General features: G+C 34.4%; 4 non-coding genes across 4 annotated transcripts; all 4 read right to left on the reverse strand.

Moving 5' to 3' along the window:
• Positions 1-6,819: 6,819 nt before the first annotated feature.
• On the reverse strand, positions 6,820-6,893 carry TRNAN-AUU (transfer RNA asparagine (anticodon AUU)). Its single transcript has one exon. It is a non-coding gene; the product is annotated as a tRNA-Asn (tRNA).
• A 6,948-nt stretch (positions 6,894-13,841) lies between these two features.
• On the reverse strand, positions 13,842-13,915 carry TRNAN-AUU (transfer RNA asparagine (anticodon AUU)). Its single transcript has one exon. It is a non-coding gene; the product is annotated as a tRNA-Asn (tRNA).
• A 2,263-nt stretch (positions 13,916-16,178) lies between these two features.
• Positions 16,179-16,252, reverse strand: TRNAY-AUA (transfer RNA tyrosine (anticodon AUA)). Its single transcript has one exon. It is a non-coding gene; the product is annotated as a tRNA-Tyr (tRNA).
• A 2,261-nt stretch (positions 16,253-18,513) lies between these two features.
• TRNAN-GUU (transfer RNA asparagine (anticodon GUU)) lies at positions 18,514-18,587 on the reverse strand. The gene has a single exon. It is a non-coding gene; the product is annotated as a tRNA-Asn (tRNA).
• Positions 18,588-19,043: the final 456 nt, after the last annotated feature.

The raw sequence follows: 19,043 nt of genomic DNA on the forward strand, positions 1-19,043 counted from the left end.
CACATTGGTACTTTCCCATGATAAGTGAGTGCTTCAGGATCTCTTGCACTTACATGTGCAGCAGAGTACTGCAATGGAAGCATGCTGGGCCCATAACCAAGAGGTAGGCAGATTGAAACTATCCTCTGCTATATGCATTTTTTTGTTTGTTAATTAAAGTAATCCAAAACTGGGATTGATATTTTGGCTCTTTTATTTTTACTTAAAGTACAATAACTTTTACCATTTTAATTTGTTTTAATAGTATATTGACAGTATTGTTTTCTTTCAAAAATCCACTTAATTTTCTTTACCCTATAATAAAATGGTAATTGACAAAAACAAACTACATTGTCACCAGAAGAGCAATACAAAATGTACAAGTGATATATTAAAATCATCTTTCCAGCTTGAATTTCAATGATGCATGGGGGCAACGATTTTGTGAGAAACATCTTCACCCTTAAATAAAGATTTTCTTAATTCCTTACCTGTGTGCTAATTAGATATCACCTTGTTTTCACATTAAACAGACTTCCACATGAGAAAGCAGCAAGGATGCAGTGGCGTTAATGTTTCCTGGTGTCAACCTGTATTATTTCAGTAGACATTGAAATGAGGATGCATCTTGCTGCCTTTCCAATGAAGCAAGTTTTATTTAGTAATAGGTGAAAAACCATCCTTACAAAGGTGTTAATCAGAGACTTGGCTTTGTGGACACTTTTCAGAGAACAAATTTGTTAGCATAAAAATAAAGCCAGAAAATAAAGAGCTGTTTAATCACTCAATTGGATTTTTCTGCCAGCATATTTTTTTTCTCTGCAACCCACTGCTAAATTGTGCTTCCTAGCTGTTTTTATAAAATCACTGAATCAAATCTAACTCTGATTACATCAGAGAAGGCCAGGTACCCTACACCATAACAGGGGGTTTGAAATTTTGACTTGTCTACTTAAAGATCACCAAAATCTGATAACAAGGTCAATTAGGTCCCTGGGTGGGATTGAACCACCAACCTTTTGGTTAATAGCCGTACATACTAACTGATTGCGCCACAGAGACACTTTGCAAAAGTCCATACTGACAAAGGCTAATAAGCATTCATCTAAAACGTTTCCTAGAAAAACTTTAAAAAGTCAATAATCTGGAGAGTTTTTGTAAGATGTTTCTTCCATCAACCAACGAAGAAACACATTGGTACTTTCCCATGATGAGTGAGTGCTTCAGGATCTCTTGCACTTACATGTGCAGCAGAGTACTGCAATGGAAGCATGCTGGGCCCATAACCCAGAGGTAGGCAGATTGAAACTATCCTCTGCTATATGCATTTTTTTTTTGTTAATTAAAGTAATCCAAAACTGGGATTGATATTTTGTCTCTTTTATTTTTACTTAAAGTACAATAACTTTTACCATTTTAATTTGTTTTAATAGTATATTGACAGTATTGTTTTCTTTCAAAAATCCACTTCATTTTCTTTACCCTATTATTAAAATGGTAATTGACAAAAACAAACTACATTGTCACCAGAAGAGCAATACAAAATGTACAAGTGATATATTAAAATCACATTTCCAGCTTGAATTTCAATGATGCATTGGGGCAACGATTTTGTGAGAAACATCTTCACCCTTAAATAAAGATTTTCTTAATTCCTTACCTGTGTGCTAATTAGATATCACCTTGTTTTCATATTAAACAGACTTCCACATGAGAAAGCAGCAAGGATGCAGTGGCGTTAATGTTTCCTGGTGTCAACTTGTATTATTTTAGTAGACATTGAAATGAGGATGCATCTTGCTGCCTTTCCAATGAAGCAAGTTTAATTTAGTAATAGGTGAAAAACCATCCTTACAAAGGTGTTAATCAGAGACTTGGCTTTGTGGACACTTTTCAGAGAACAAATTTGTTAGCATAAAAATAAAGCCAGAAAATGAAGAGCTGTTTAATCACTCAATTGGATTTTTCTGCCAGCATATTTTTTTTCTCTGCAACCCACTGCTAAATTGTGCTTCCTAGCTGTTTTTATAAAATCACTGAATCAAATCTAACTCTGATTACATCAGAGAAGGCCAGGTACCCTACACCATAACAGGGGGTTTGAAATTTTGACTTGTCTACTTAAAGATCACCAAAATCTGATAACAAGGTCAATTAGGTCCCTGGGTGGGATTGAACCACCAACCTTTTGGTTAATAGCCGTACACACTAACTGATTGCGCCACAGAGACACTTTGCAAAAGCACATACTGACAAAGGCTAATAAGCATTCATCTAAAACGTTTCCTAGAAAAACTTTCAAAAGTTAATAATCTGGAGAGTTTTTGTAAGATGTTTCTTCCATCAACCAACGAAGAAACACATTGGTACTTTCCCATGATGAGTGAGTGCTTCAGGATCTCTTGCACTTACATGTGCAGCAGAGTACTGCAATGGAAGCATGCTGGGCCCATAACCCAGAGGTAGGCAGATTGAAACTATCCTCTGCTATATGCATTTTTTTTTTGTTAATTAAAGTAATCCAAAACTGGGATTGATATTTTGTCTCTTTTATTTTTACTTAAAGTACAATAACTTTTACCATTTTAATTTGTTTTAATAGTATATTGACAGTATTGTTTTTTTTTCAAAAATCCACTTCATTTTCTTTACCCTATTATTAAAATGGTAATTGACAAAAACAAACTACATTGTCACCAGAAGAGCAATACAAAATGTACAAGTGATATATTAAAATCATCTTTCCAGCTTGAATTTCAATGTTGCATTGGGTCAACAATTTTGTGAGAAACATCTTCACCCTTAAATAAAGATTTTCTTAATTCCTTACCTGTGTGCTAATTAGATATCACCTTGTTTTCACATTAAACAGACTTCCACATGAGAAAGCAGCAAGGATGCAGTGGCGTTAATGTTTCCTGGTGTCAACCTGTATTATTTCAGTAGACATTGAAATGAGGATACATCTTGCTGCCTTTCCAATGAAGCAAGTTTAATTTAGTAATAGGTGAAAAACCATCCCTACAAAGGTGTTAATCAGAGACTTGGCTTTGTGGACACTTTTCAGAGAACAAATTTGTTAGCATAAAAATAAATTCCAGAAAATGAAGAGCTGTTTAATCACTCAATTGGATTTTTCTGCCAGCATATTTCTTTTTCTCTGCAACCCACTGCTAAATTGTGCTTCCTAGCTGTTTTTTTATAAAATCACTGAATCAAATCTAACTCTGATTACATCAGAGAAGGCCAGGTACCCTACACAATAAGAGGGGGTTTGAAATTTTGACTTGTCTACTTAAATATCACCAAAATCTGATCACAAGGTCAATTACGTCCCTGGGTGGGATTGAACCACCAACCTTTTGGTTAATAGCCAAACACACTAACCGATTGCGCCACCGAGACACTTTGCAAAAAGTACATACTGACAAAGGCTAATAAGCATACATCTAGAACGTTTCCTAGAAAAATATTAAAAAATCAATAATCTGGAGAGTTTTTGTAAGATGTTTCTTCCATCAACCAATGAATAAACACATTGGTACTTTCCCATGATGAGTGAGTGCTTCAGGATCTCTTGCACTTACATGTGCAGCAGAGTACTGCAATGGAAGCATGCTGGACCCATAACCCAGAGGTAGGCAGATTGAAACTATCCTTTGCTATATGCATTTTTTTTTGTTAATTTAAGTAATCAAAACTGGGATTGATATTTTTGCTCTTTTATTTTTACTTAAAGTACAATAACTTTTACCATTTTAATTTGTTTTAATAGTATATTGACAGTATAGTTTTCATTCAAAAATCCACTTAATTTTCTTTACCCTATTATTAAAATGGTAATTGACAAAAAAAACTACATTGTCACCAGAAGAGCAATACAAAATGTACAAGTGATATATTAAAATCATCTTTCCAGCTTGAATTTCAATGATGCATTGGGGCAACAATTTTGTGAGAAACATCTTCACCCTTAAATAAAGATTTTCGTAATTTCTTACCTGTGTGCTAATTAGATATCACCTTGTTTTCACATTAAACAGACTTCCACATGAGAAAGCAGCAAGGATGCAGTGGCTTTAATGTTTCCTGGTGTCAACCTGTATTATTTCAGTAGACATTGAAATGAGGATGCATCTTGCTGCCTTTCCAATGAAGCAAGTTTAATTTAGTAATAGGTGAAAAACCATCCTTACAAAGGTGTTAATCAGAGACTTGGCTTTGTGGACACTTTTCAGAGAACAAATTTGTTAGCATAAAAATAAATTCCAGAAAATGAAGAGCTGTTTAATCACTCAATTGGATTTTTCTGCCAGCATATTTTTTTTCTCTGCAACCCACTGCTAAATTGTGCTTCCTAGCTGTTTTTTTATAAAATCACTGAATCAAATCTAACTCTGATTACATCAGAGAAGGCCAGGTACCCTACACAATAAGAGGGGGTTTGAAATTTTGACTTGTCTACTTAAATATCACCAAAATCTGATCACAAGGTCAATTACGTCCCTGGGTGGGATTGAACCACCAACCTTTTGGTTAATAGCCAAACACACTAACCGATTGCGCCACCGAGACACTTTGCAAACAGTACATACTGACAAAGGCTAATAAGCATACATCTAGAACGTTTCCTAGAAAAATATTAAAAAATCAATAATCTGGAGAGTTTTTGTAAGATGTTTCTTCCATCAACCAATGAATAAACACATTGGTACTTTCCCATGATGAGTGAGTGCTTCAGGATCTCTTGCACTTACATGTGCAGCAGAGTACTGCAATGGAAGCATGCTGGACCCATAACCCAGAGGTAGGCAGATTGAAACTATCCTTTGCTATATGCATTTTTTTTTGTAAATTTAAGTAATCAAAACTGGGATTGATATTTTTGCTCTTTTATTTTTACTTAAAGTACAATAACTTTTACCATTTTAATTTGTTTTAATAGTATATTGACAGTATAGTTTTCTTTCAAAAATCCACTTAATTTTCTTTACCCTATTATTAAAATGGTAATTGACAAAAAAAACTACATTGTCACCAGAAGAGCAATACAAAATGTACAAGTGATATATTAAAATCATCTTTCCAGCTTGAATTTCAATGATGCATTGGGGCAACAATTTTGTGAGAAACATCTTCACCCTTAAATAAAGATTTTCGTAATTTCTTACCTGTGTGCTAATTAGATATCACCTTGTTTTCACATTAAACAGACTTCCACATGAGAAAGCAGCAAGGATGCAGTGGCGTTAATGTTTCCTGGTGTCAACCTGTATTATTTCAGTAGACATTGAAATGAGGATGCATCTTGCTGCCTTTCCAATGAAGCAAGTTTAATTTAGTAATAGGTGAAAAACCATCCCTACAAAGGTGTTAATCAGAGACTTGGCTTTGTGGACACTTTTCAGAGAACAAATTTGTTAGCATAAAAATAAAGCCAGAAAATGAAGAGCTGTTTAATCACGCAATTTGATTTTTTTGCCAGCATATTTCTTTTTCTCTGCAACCCACTGCTAAATTGTGCTTCCTAGATGTTTTTATAAAATCACTGAATCAAATCTAACTCTTATTACATCAGAGAAGGCCAGGTACCCTACACCATAACAGGGGGATATGAAATTTGACTTGTCTACTTAAAGATCACCAAAATCTGATAACAAGGTCAATTAGGTCCCTGGGTGGGATTGAACCACCAACCTTTTGGTTAATAGCTGTACATACTAACTGATTGCGCCACAGAGACACTTTGCAAAAGTCCATACTGACAAAGGCTAATAAGCATTCATCTAAAACGTTTCCTAGAAAAACTTTAAAAAGTCAATAATCTGGAGAGTTTTTGTAAGATGTTTCTTCCATCAACCAACGAAGAAACACATTGGTACTTTCCCATGATGAGTGAGTGCTTCAGGATCTCTTGAACTTACATGTGCAGCAGAGTACTGCAATGGAAGCATGCTGGGCCCATAACCCAGAGGTAGGCAGATTGAAACTATCCTCTGCTATATGCATTTTTTTTTTTGTTAATTAAAGTAATCCAAAACTGGGATTGATATTTTGTCTCTTTTATTTTTACTTAAAGTACAATAACTTTTACCATTTTAATTTGTTTTAATAGTATATTGACAGTATTGCTTTCTTTCAAAAATCCACTTCATTTTCTTTACCCTATTATTAAAATGGTAATTGACAAAAACAAACTACATTGTCACCAGAAGAGCAATACAAAATGTACAAGTGATATATTAAAATCATCTTTCCAGCTTGAATTTCAATGTTGCATTGGGTCAACAATTTTGTGAGAAACATCTTCACCCTTAAATAAAGATTTTCTTAATTCCTTACCTGTGTGCTAATTAGATATCACCTTGTTTTCACATTAAACAGACTTCCACATGAGAAAGCAGCAAGGATGCAGTGGCATTAATGTTTCCTGGTGTCAACTTGTATTATTTCAGTAGACATTGAAATGAGGATGCATCTTGCTGCCTTTCCAATGAAGCAAGTTTAATTTAGTAATAGGTGAAAAACCATCCTTACAAAGGTGTTAATCAGAGACTTGGCTTTGTGGACACTTTTCAGAGAACAAATTTGTTAGCATAAAAATAAAGCCAGAAAATGAAGAGCTGTTTAATCACTCGATTGGATTTTTCTGCCAGCATATTTTTTTTCTCTGCAACCCACTGCTAAATTGTGCTTCCTAGCTGTTTTTTATAAAATCACTGAATCAAATCTAACTCTGATTACATCAGAGAAGGCCATGTACCCTACACCATAAGAGGAGGTTTGAAATTTTGACTTGTCTACTTAAATATCACCAAAATCTGATCACAAGGTTAATTACGTCCCTGGGTGGGATTGAACCACCAACCTTTTGGTTAATAGCCAAACACACTAACCGATTGCGCCACAGAGACACTTTGCAAAAGTCCATACTGACAAAGGCTAATAAGCATTCATCTAAAACGTTTCCTAGAAAAACTTTAAAAAGTCAATAATCTGGAGAGTTTTTGTAAGATGTTTCTTCCATCAACCAACGAAGAAACACATTGGTACTTTCCCATGATAAGTGAGTGCTTCAGGATCTCTTGCACTTACATGTGCAGCAGAGTACTGCAATGGAAGCATGCTGGGCCCATAACCCAGAGGTAGGCAGATTGAAACTATCCTCTGCTATATGCATTTTTTTGTTTGTTAATTAAAGTAATCCAAAACTGGGATTGATATTTTGGCTCTTTTATTTTTACTTAAAGTACAATAACTTTTACCATTTTAATTTGTTTTAATAGTATATTGACAGTATTGTTTTCTTTCAAAAATCCACTTAATTTTCTTTACCCTATAATAAAATGGTAATTGACAAAAACAAACTACATTGTCACCAGAAGAGCAATACAAAATGTACAAGTGATATATTAAAATCATCTTTCCAGCTTGAATTTCAATGATGCATGGGGGCAACGATTTTGTGAGAAACATCTTCACCCTTAAATAAAGATTTTCTTAATTCCTTACCTGTGTGCTAATTAGATATCACCTTGTTTTCACATTAAACAGACTTCCACATGAGAAAGCAGCAAGGATGCAGTGGCGTTAATGTTTCCTGGTGTCAACCTGTATTATTTCAGTAGACATTGAAATGAGGATGCATCTTGCTGCCTTTCCAATGAAGCAAGTTTTATTTAGTAATAGGTGAAAAACCATCCTTACAAAGGTGTTAATCAGAGACTTGGCTTTGTGGACACTTTTCAGAGAACAAATTTGTTAGCATAAAAATAAAGCCAGAAAATAAAGAGCTGTTTAATCACTCAATTGGATTTTTCTGCCAGCATATTTTTTTTCTCTGCAACCCACTGCTAAATTGTGCTTCCTAGCTGTTTTTATAAAATCACTGAATCAAATCTAACTCTGATTACATCAGAGAAGGCCAGGTACCCTACACCATAACAGGGGGTTTGAAATTTTGACTTGTCTACTTAAAGATCACCAAAATCTGATAACAAGGTCAATTAGGTCCCTGGGTGGGATTGAACCACCAACCTTTTGGTTAATAGCCGTACATACTAACTGATTGCGCCACAGAGACACTTTGCAAAAGTCCATACTGACAAAGGCTAATAAGCATTCATCTAAAACGTTTCCTAGAAAAACTTTAAAAAGTCAATAATCTGGAGAGTTTTTGTAAGATGTTTCTTCCATCAACCAACGAAGAAACACATTGGTACTTTCCCATGATGAGTGAGTGCTTCAGGATCTCTTGCACTTACATGTGCAGCAGAGTACTGCAATGGAAGCATGCTGGGCCCATAACCCAGAGGTAGGCAGATTGAAACTATCCTCTGCTATATGCATTTTTTTTTTGTTAATTAAAGTAATCCAAAACTGGGATTGATATTTTGTCTCTTTTATTTTTACTTAAAGTACAATAACTTTTACCATTTTAATTTGTTTTAATAGTATATTGACAGTATTGTTTTCTTTCAAAAATCCACTTCATTTTCTTTACCCTATTATTAAAATGGTAATTGACAAAAACAAACTACATTGTCACCAGAAGAGCAATACAAAATGTACAAGTGATATATTAAAATCACATTTCCAGCTTGAATTTCAATGATGCATTGGGGCAACGATTTTGTGAGAAACATCTTCACCCTTAAATAAAGATTTTCTTAATTCCTTACCTGTGTGCTAATTAGATATCACCTTGTTTTCATATTAAACAGACTTCCACATGAGAAAGCAGCAAGGATGCAGTGGCGTTAATGTTTCCTGGTGTCAACTTGTATTATTTTAGTAGACATTGAAATGAGGATGCATCTTGCTGCCTTTCCAATGAAGCAAGTTTAATTTAGTAATAGGTGAAAAACCATCCTTACAAAGGTGTTAATCAGAGACTTGGCTTTGTGGACACTTTTCAGAGAACAAATTTGTTAGCATAAAAATAAAGCCAGAAAATGAAGAGCTGTTTAATCACTCAATTGGATTTTTCTGCCAGCATATTTTTTTTCTCTGCAACCCACTGCTAAATTGTGCTTCCTAGCTGTTTTTATAAAATCACTGAATCAAATCTAACTCTGATTACATCAGAGAAGGCCAGGTACCCTACACCATAACAGGGGGTTTGAAATTTTGACTTGTCTACTTAAAGATCACCAAAATCTGATAACAAGGTCAATTAGGTCCCTGGGTGGGATTGAACCACCAACCTTTTGGTTAATAGCCGTACACACTAACTGATTGCGCCACAGAGACACTTTGCAAAAGCACATACTGACAAAGGCTAATAAGCATTCATCTAAAACGTTTCCTAGAAAAACTTTCAAAAGTTAATAATCTGGAGAGTTTTTGTAAGATGTTTCTTCCATCAACCAACGAAGAAACACATTGGTACTTTCCCATGATGAGTGAGTGCTTCAGGATCTCTTGCACTTACATGTGCAGCAGAGTACTGCAATGGAAGCATGCTGGGCCCATAACCCAGAGGTAGGCAGATTGAAACTATCCTCTGCTATATGCATTTTTTTTTTGTTAATTAAAGTAATCCAAAACTGGGATTGATATTTTGTCTCTTTTATTTTTACTTAAAGTACAATAACTTTTACCATTTTAATTTGTTTTAATAGTATATTGACAGTATTGTTTTTTTTTCAAAAATCCACTTCATTTTCTTTACCCTATTATTAAAATGGTAATTGACAAAAACAAACTACATTGTCACCAGAAGAGCAATACAAAATGTACAAGTGATATATTAAAATCATCTTTCCAGCTTGAATTTCAATGTTGCATTGGGTCAACAATTTTGTGAGAAACATCTTCACCCTTAAATAAAGATTTTCTTAATTCCTTACCTGTGTGCTAATTAGATATCACCTTGTTTTCACATTAAACAGACTTCCACATGAGAAAGCAGCAAGGATGCAGTGGCGTTAATGTTTCCTGGTGTCAACCTGTATTATTTCAGTAGACATTGAAATGAGGATACATCTTGCTGCCTTTCCAATGAAGCAAGTTTAATTTAGTAATAGGTGAAAAACCATCCCTACAAAGGTGTTAATCAGAGACTTGGCTTTGTGGACACTTTTCAGAGAACAAATTTGTTAGCATAAAAATAAATTCCAGAAAATGAAGAGCTGTTTAATCACTCAATTGGATTTTTCTGCCAGCATATTTCTTTTTCTCTGCAACCCACTGCTAAATTGTGCTTCCTAGCTGTTTTTTTATAAAATCACTGAATCAAATCTAACTCTGATTACATCAGAGAAGGCCAGGTACCCTACACAATAAGAGGGGGTTTGAAATTTTGACTTGTCTACTTAAATATCACCAAAATCTGATCACAAGGTCAATTACGTCCCTGGGTGGGATTGAACCACCAACCTTTTGGTTAATAGCCAAACACACTAACCGATTGCGCCACCGAGACACTTTGCAAAAAGTACATACTGACAAAGGCTAATAAGCATACATCTAGAACGTTTCCTAGAAAAATATTAAAAAATCAATAATCTGGAGAGTTTTTGTAAGATGTTTCTTCCATCAACCAATGAATAAACACATTGGTACTTTCCCATGATGAGTGAGTGCTTCAGGATCTCTTGCACTTACATGTGCAGCAGAGTACTGCAATGGAAGCATGCTGGACCCATAACCCAGAGGTAGGCAGATTGAAACTATCCTTTGCTATATGCATTTTTTTTTGTTAATTTAAGTAATCAAAACTGGGATTGATATTTTTGCTCTTTTATTTTTACTTAAAGTACAATAACTTTTACCATTTTAATTTGTTTTAATAGTATATTGACAGTATAGTTTTCATTCAAAAATCCACTTAATTTTCTTTACCCTATTATTAAAATGGTAATTGACAAAAAAAACTACATTGTCACCAGAAGAGCAATACAAAATGTACAAGTGATATATTAAAATCATCTTTCCAGCTTGAATTTCAATGATGCATTGGGGCAACAATTTTGTGAGAAACATCTTCACCCTTAAATAAAGATTTTCGTAATTTCTTACCTGTGTGCTAATTAGATATCACCTTGTTTTCACATTAAACAGACTTCCACATGAGAAAGCAGCAAGGATGCAGTGGCTTTAATGTTTCCTGGTGTCAACCTGTATTATTTCAGTAGACATTGAAATGAGGATGCATCTTGCTGCCTTTCCAATGAAGCAAGTTTAATTTAGTAATAGGTGAAAAACCATCCTTACAAAGGTGTTAATCAGAGACTTGGCTTTGTGGACACTTTTCAGAGAACAAATTTGTTAGCATAAAAATAAATTCCAGAAAATGAAGAGCTGTTTAATCACTCAATTGGATTTTTCTGCCAGCATATTTTTTTTCTCTGCAACCCACTGCTAAATTGTGCTTCCTAGCTGTTTTTTTATAAAATCACTGAATCAAATCTAACTCTGATTACATCAGAGAAGGCCAGGTACCCTACACAATAAGAGGGGGTTTGAAATTTTGACTTGTCTACTTAAATATCACCAAAATCTGATCACAAGGTCAATTACGTCCCTGGGTGGGATTGAACCACCAACCTTTTGGTTAATAGCCAAACACACTAACCGATTGCGCCACCGAGACACTTTGCAAACAGTACATACTGACAAAGGCTAATAAGCATACATCTAGAACGTTTCCTAGAAAAATATTAAAAAATCAATAATCTGGAGAGTTTTTGTAAGATGTTTCTTCCATCAACCAATGAATAAACACATTGGTACTTTCCCATGATGAGTGAGTGCTTCAGGATCTCTTGCACTTACATGTGCAGCAGAGTACTGCAATGGAAGCATGCTGGACCCATAACCCAGAGGTAGGCAGATTGAAACTATCCTTTGCTATATGCATTTTTTTTTGTAAATTTAAGTAATCAAAACTGGGATTGATATTTTTGCTCTTTTATTTTTACTTAAAGTACAATAACTTTTACCATTTTAATTTGTTTTAATAGTATATTGACAGTATAGTTTTCTTTCAAAAATCCACTTAATTTTCTTTACCCTATTATTAAAATGGTAATTGACAAAAAAAACTACATTGTCACCAGAAGAGCAATACAAAATGTACAAGTGATATATTAAAATCATCTTTCCAGCTTGAATTTCAATGATGCATTGGGGCAACAATTTTGTGAGAAACATCTTCACCCTTAAATAAAGATTTTCGTAATTTCTTACCTGTGTGCTAATTAGATATCACCTTGTTTTCACATTAAACAGACTTCCACATGAGAAAGCAGCAAGGATGCAGTGGCGTTAATGTTTCCTGGTGTCAACCTGTATTATTTCAGTAGACATTGAAATGAGGATGCATCTTGCTGCCTTTCCAATGAAGCAAGTTTAATTTAGTAATAGGTGAAAAACCATCCCTACAAAGGTGTTAATCAGAGACTTGGCTTTGTGGACACTTTTCAGAGAACAAATTTGTTAGCATAAAAATAAAGCCAGAAAATGAAGAGCTGTTTAATCACGCAATTTGATTTTTTTGCCAGCATATTTCTTTTTCTCTGCAACCCACTGCTAAATTGTGCTTCCTAGATGTTTTTATAAAATCACTGAATCAAATCTAACTCTTATTACATCAGAGAAGGCCAGGTACCCTACACCATAACAGGGGGATATGAAATTTGACTTGTCTACTTAAAGATCACCAAAATCTGATAACAAGGTCAATTAGGTCCCTGGGTGGGATTGAACCACCAACCTTTTGGTTAATAGCTGTACATACTAACTGATTGCGCCACAGAGACACTTTGCAAAAGTCCATACTGACAAAGGCTAATAAGCATTCATCTAAAACGTTTCCTAGAAAAACTTTAAAAAGTCAATAATCTGGAGAGTTTTTGTAAGATGTTTCTTCCATCAACCAACGAAGAAACACATTGGTACTTTCCCATGATGAGTGAGTGCTTCAGGATCTCTTGAACTTACATGTGCAGCAGAGTACTGCAATGGAAGCATGCTGGGCCCATAACCCAGAGGTAGGCAGATTGAAACTATCCTCTGCTATATGCATTTTTTTTTTTTGTTAATTAAAGTAATCCAAAACTGGGATTGATATTTTGTCTCTTTTATTTTTACTTAAAGTACAATAACTTTTACCATTTTAATTTGTTTTAATAGTATATTGACAGTATTGTTTTCTTTCAAAAATCCACTTCATTTTCTTTACCCTATTATTAAAATGGTAATTGACAAAAACAAACTACATTGTCACCAGAAGAGCAATACAAAATGTACAAGTGATATATTAAAATCATCTTTCCAGCTTGAATTTCAATGTTGCATTGGGTCAACAATTTTGTGAGAAACATCTTCACCCTTAAATAAAGATTTTCTTAATTCCTTACCTGTGTGCTAATTAGATATCACCTTGTTTTCACATTAAACAGACTTCCACATGAGAAAGCAGCAAGGATGCAGTGGCGTTAATGTTTCCTGGTGTCAACTTGTATTATTTCAGTAGACATTGAAATGAGGATGCATCTTGCTGCCTTTCCAATGAAGCAAGTTTAATTTAGTAATAGGTGAAAAACCATCCTTACAAAGGTGTTAATCAGAGACTTGGCTTTGTGGACACTTTTCAGAGAACAAATTTGTTAGCATAAAAATAAAGCCAGAAAATGAAGAGCTGTTTAATCACTCGATTGGATTTTTCTGCCAGCATATTTTTTTTCTCTGCAACCCACTGCTAAATTGTGCTTCCTAGCTGTTTTTTATAAAATCACTGAATCAAATCTAACTCTGATTACATCAGAGAAGGCCATGTACCCTACACCATAAGATGAGGTTTGAAATTTTGACTTGTCTACTTAAATATCACCAAAATCTGATCACAAGGTTAATTATGTCCCTGGGTGGGATTGAACCACCAACCTTTTGGTTAATAGCCAAACACACTAACCGATTGCACCACAGAGACACTTTGCAAAAGTCCATACTGACAAAGGCTAATAAGCATTCATCTAAAACGTTTCCTAGAAAAACTTTAAAAAGTCAATAATCTGGAGAGTTTTTGTAAGATGTTTCTTCCATCAACCAACGAAGAAACACATTGGTACTTTCCCATGATGAGTGAGTGCTTCAGGATCTCTTGCACTTACATGTGCAGCAGAGTACTGCAATGGAAGTATGCTGGGCCCATAACCCAGAGGTAGGCAGATTGAAACTATCCTCTGCTATATGCATTTTTTTGTTTGTTAATTAAAGTAATCCAAAACTGGGATTGATATTTTGGCTCTTTTATTTTTACTTAAAGTACAATAACTTTTACCATTTTAATTTGTTTTAATAGTATATTGACAGTATAGTTTTCTATCAAAAATCCACTTAATTTTCTTTACCCTGTTATTAAAATGGTAATTGACAAAAAAACTACATTGTCACCAGAAGAGCAATACAAAATGTACAAGTGATATATTAAAATCATCTTTCCAGCTTGAATTTCAATGATGCATTGGGGCAACAATTTTGTGAGAAACATCTTCACCCTTAAATAAAGATTTTCGTAATTCCTTACCTGTGTGCTAATTAGATACCACCTTGTTTTCACATTAAACAGACTTCCACATGAGAAAGCAGCAAGGATGCAGTGGCGTTAATGTTTCCTGGTGTCAACCTGTATTATTTCAGTAGACATTGAAATGAGGATACATCTTGCTGCCTTTCCAATGAAGCAAGTTTAATTTAGTAATAGGTGAAAAACCATCCCTACAAAGGTGTTAATCAGAGACTTGGCTTTGTGGACACTTTTCAGAGAACAAATTTGTTAGCATAAAAATAAAGCCAGAAAATAAAGAGCTGTTTAATCACTCAATTGGATTTTTCTGCCAGCATATTTTTTTTCTCTGCAACCCACTGCTAAATTGTGCTTCCTAGCTGTTTTTATAAAATCACTGAATCAAATCTAACTCTGATTACATCAGAGAAGGCCAGGTACCCTACACCATAACAGGGGGTTTGAAATTTTGACTTGTCTACTTAAAGATCACCAAAATCTGATAACAAGGTCAATTAGGTCCCTGGGTGGGATTGAACCACCAACCTTTTGGTTAATAGCCGTACATACTAACTGATTGCGCCACAGAGACACTTTGCAAAAGTCCATACTGACAAAGGCTAATAAGCATTCATCTAAAACGTTTCCTAGAAAAACTTTAAAAAGTCAATAATCTGGAGAGTTTTTGTAAGATGTTTCTTCCATCAACCAACGAAGAAACACATTGGTACTTTCCCATGATGAGTGAGTGCTTCAGGATCTCTTGAACTTACATGTGCAGCAGAGTACTGCAATGGAAGCATGCTGGGCCTATAACCCAGAGGTAGGCAGATTGAAACTATCCTCTGCTATATGCATTTTTTTTTGTTAATTAAAGTAATCCAAAACTGGGATTGATATTTTGTCTCTTTTATTTTTACTTAAAGTACAATAACTTTTACCATTTTAATTTGTTTTAATAGTATATTGACAGTATTGTTTTCTTTCAAAAATCCACTTCATTTTCTTTACCCTATTATTAAAATGGTAATTGACAAAAACAAACTACATTGTCACCAGAAGAGCAATACAAAATGTACAAGTGATATATTAAAATCATCTTTCCAGCTTGAATTTCAATGTTGCATTGGGTCAACAATTTTGTGAGAAACATCTTCACCCTTAAATAAAGATTTTCTTAATTCCTTACCTGTGTGCTAATTAGATATCACCTTGTTTTCACATTAAACAGACTTCCACATGAGAAAGCAGCAAGGATGCAGTGGCGTTAATGTTTCCTGGTGTCAACTTGAATTATTTCAGTAGACATTGAAATGAGGATGCATCTTGCTGCCTTTCCAATGAAGCAAGTTTAATTTAGTAATAGGTGAAAAACCATCCTTACAAAGGTGTTAATCAGAGACTTGGCTTTGTGGACACTTTTCAGAGAACAAATTTGTTAGCATAAAAATAAAGCCAGAAAATGAAGAGCTGTTTAATCACTCGATTGGATTTTTCTGCCAGCATATTTTTTTTCTTTGCAACCCACTGCTAAATTGTGCTTCCTAGCTGTTTTTTATAAAATCACTGAATCAAATCTAACTCTGATTACATCAGAGAAGGCCAGGTACCCTACACAATAAGAGGGGGTTTGAAATTTTGACTTGTCTACTTAAATATCACCAAAATCTGATCACAAGGTCAATTACGTCCCTGGGTGGGATTGAACCACCAACCTTTTGGTTTATAGCCGAACACACTAACCGATTGCGCCACCGAGACACTTTGTAAACAGTACATACTGACAAAGGCTAATAAGCATACATCTAGAACGTTTCCTAGAAAAATATTAAAAAATCAATAATCTGGAGAGTTTTTGTAAGATGTTTCTTCCATCAACCAATGAATAAACACATTGGTACTTTCCCATGATGAGTGAGTGCTTCAGGATCTCTTGCACTTACATGTGCAGCAGAGTACTGCAATGGAAGCATGCTGGACCCATAACCCAGAGGTAGGCAGATTGAAACTATCCTTTGCTATATGCATTTTTTTTGTTAATTTAAGTAATCAAAACTGGGATTGATATTTTTGCTCTTTTATTTTTACTTAAAGTACAATAACTTTTACCATTTTAATTTGTTTTAATAGTATATTGACAGTATAGTTTTCTTTCAAAAATCCACTTAATTTTCTTTACCCTATTATTAAAATGGTAATTGACAAAAAAAACTACATTGTCACCAGAAGAGCAATACAAAATGTACAAGTGATATATTAAAATCATCTTTCCAGCTTGAATTTCAATGATGCATTGGGGCAACGATTTTGTGAGAAACATCTTCACCCTTAAATAAAGATTTTCTTAATTCCTTACCTGTGTGCTAATTAGATATCACCTTGTTTTCATATTAAACAGACTTTTACATGAGAAAGCAGCAAGGATGCAGTGGCGTTAATGTTTCCTGGTGTCAACCTGTATTATTTCAGTAGACATTGAAATGAGGATGCATCTTGCTGCCTTTCCAATGAAGCAAGTTTAATTTAGTAATAGGTGAAAAACCATCCTTACAAAGGTGTTAATCAGAGACTTGGCTTTGTGGACACTTTTCAGAGAACAAATTTGTTAGCATAAAAATAAAGCAAGAAAATAAAGAGCTGTTTAATCACTCAATTGGATTTTTCTGCCAGCATATTTTTTTTCTCTGCAACCCACTGCTAAATTGTGCTTCCTAGCTGTTTTTATAAAATCACTGAATCAAATCTAACTCTGATTACATCAGAGAAGGCCAAGTACCCTACACCATAACAGGGGGTTTGAAATTTTGACTTGTCTACTTAAAGATCACCAAAATCTGATAACAAGGTCAATTAGGTCCCTGGGTGGGATTAAACCACCAACCTTTTGGTTAAAAGCCATACATACTAACTGATTGCGCCACAGAGACACTTTGCAAATTTCCATACTGACAAAGGCTAATAAGCATTCATCTAAAACGTTTCCTAGAAAAACTTTAAAATGTCAATAATCTGGAGAGTTTTTGTAAGATGTTTCTTCCATCAACCAACGAAGAAACACATTGGTACTTTCCCATGATGAGTGAGTGCTTCAGGATCTCTTGCACTTACATGTGCAGCAGAGTACTGCAATGGAAGCATGCTGGGCCCATAACCCAGAGGTAGGCAGATTGAAACTATCCTCTGCTATATGCATTTTTTTTTGTTAATTAAAGTAATCCAAAACTGGGATTGATATTTTGTCTCTTTTATTTTTACTTAAAGTACAATAACTTTTACCATTTTAATTTGTTTTAATAGTATATTGACAGTATTGTTTTCTTTCAAAAATCCACTTCATTTTCTTTACCCTATTATTAAAATGGTAATTGACAAAAACAAACTACATTGTCACCAGAAGAGCAATACAAAATGTACAAGTGATATATTAAAATCATCTTTCCAGCTTGAATTTCAATGATGCATTGGGTCAACAATTTTGTGAGAAACATCTTCACCCTTAAATAAAGATTTTCTTAATTCCTTACCTGTGTGCTAATTAGATATCACCTTGTTTTCACATTAAACAGACTTCCACATGAGAAAGCAGCAAGGATGCAGTGGCGTTAATGTTTCCTGGTGTCAACTTGTATTATTTCAGTAGACATTGAAATGAGGATGCATCTTGCTGCCTTTCCAATGAAGCAAGTTTAATTTAGTAATAGGTGAAAAACCATCCTTACAAAGGTGTTAATCAGAGACTTGGCTTTGTGGACACTTTTCAGAGAACAAATTTGTTAGCATAAAAATAAAGCCAGAAAATGAAGAGCTGTTTAATCACTCGATTGGATTTTTCTGCCAGCATATTTTTTTTCTCTGCAACCCACTGCTAAATTGTGCTTCCTAGCTGTTTTTTATAAAATCACTGAATCAAATCTAACTCTGATTACATCAGAGAAGGCCATGTACCCTACACCATAAGAGGAGGTTTGAAATTTTGACTTGTCTACTTAAATATCACCAAAATCTGATCACAAGGTTAATTACGTCCCTGGGTGGGATTGAACCACCAACCTTTTGGTTAACAGCCAAACACACTAACCGATTGCGCCACAGAGACACTTTGCAAAAAGTACATACTGACAAAGGCTAATAAGCATACATCTAGAACGTTTCCTAGAAAAACATTAAAAAATCAATAATCTGGAGAGTTTTTGTAAGATGTTTCTTCCATCAACCAACGAATAAACACATTGGTACTTTCCCATGATGAGTGAGTGCTTCAGGATCTCTTGCACTTACATGGGCAGCAGAGTACTGCAATGGAAGCATGCTGGACCCATAACCCAGAGGTAGGCAGATTGAAACTATCCTTTGCTATATGCATTTTTTTTGTTAATTTAAGTAATCAAAACTGGGATTGATATTTTTGCTCTTTTATTTTTACTTAAAGTACAATAACTTTTACCATTTTAATTTGTTTTAATAGTATATTGACAGTATAGTTTTCTTTCAAAAATCCACTTAATTTTCTTTACCCTGTTATTAAAATGGTAATTGACAAAAAAACTACATT

Source organism: Pseudophryne corroboree, unplaced genomic scaffold (assembly GCF_028390025.1).
Source record: "Pseudophryne corroboree isolate aPseCor3 unplaced genomic scaffold, aPseCor3.hap2 scaffold_908, whole genome shotgun sequence".
NCBI classification, from domain to species: Eukaryota; Metazoa; Chordata; class Amphibia; order Anura; family Myobatrachidae; genus Pseudophryne; species Pseudophryne corroboree.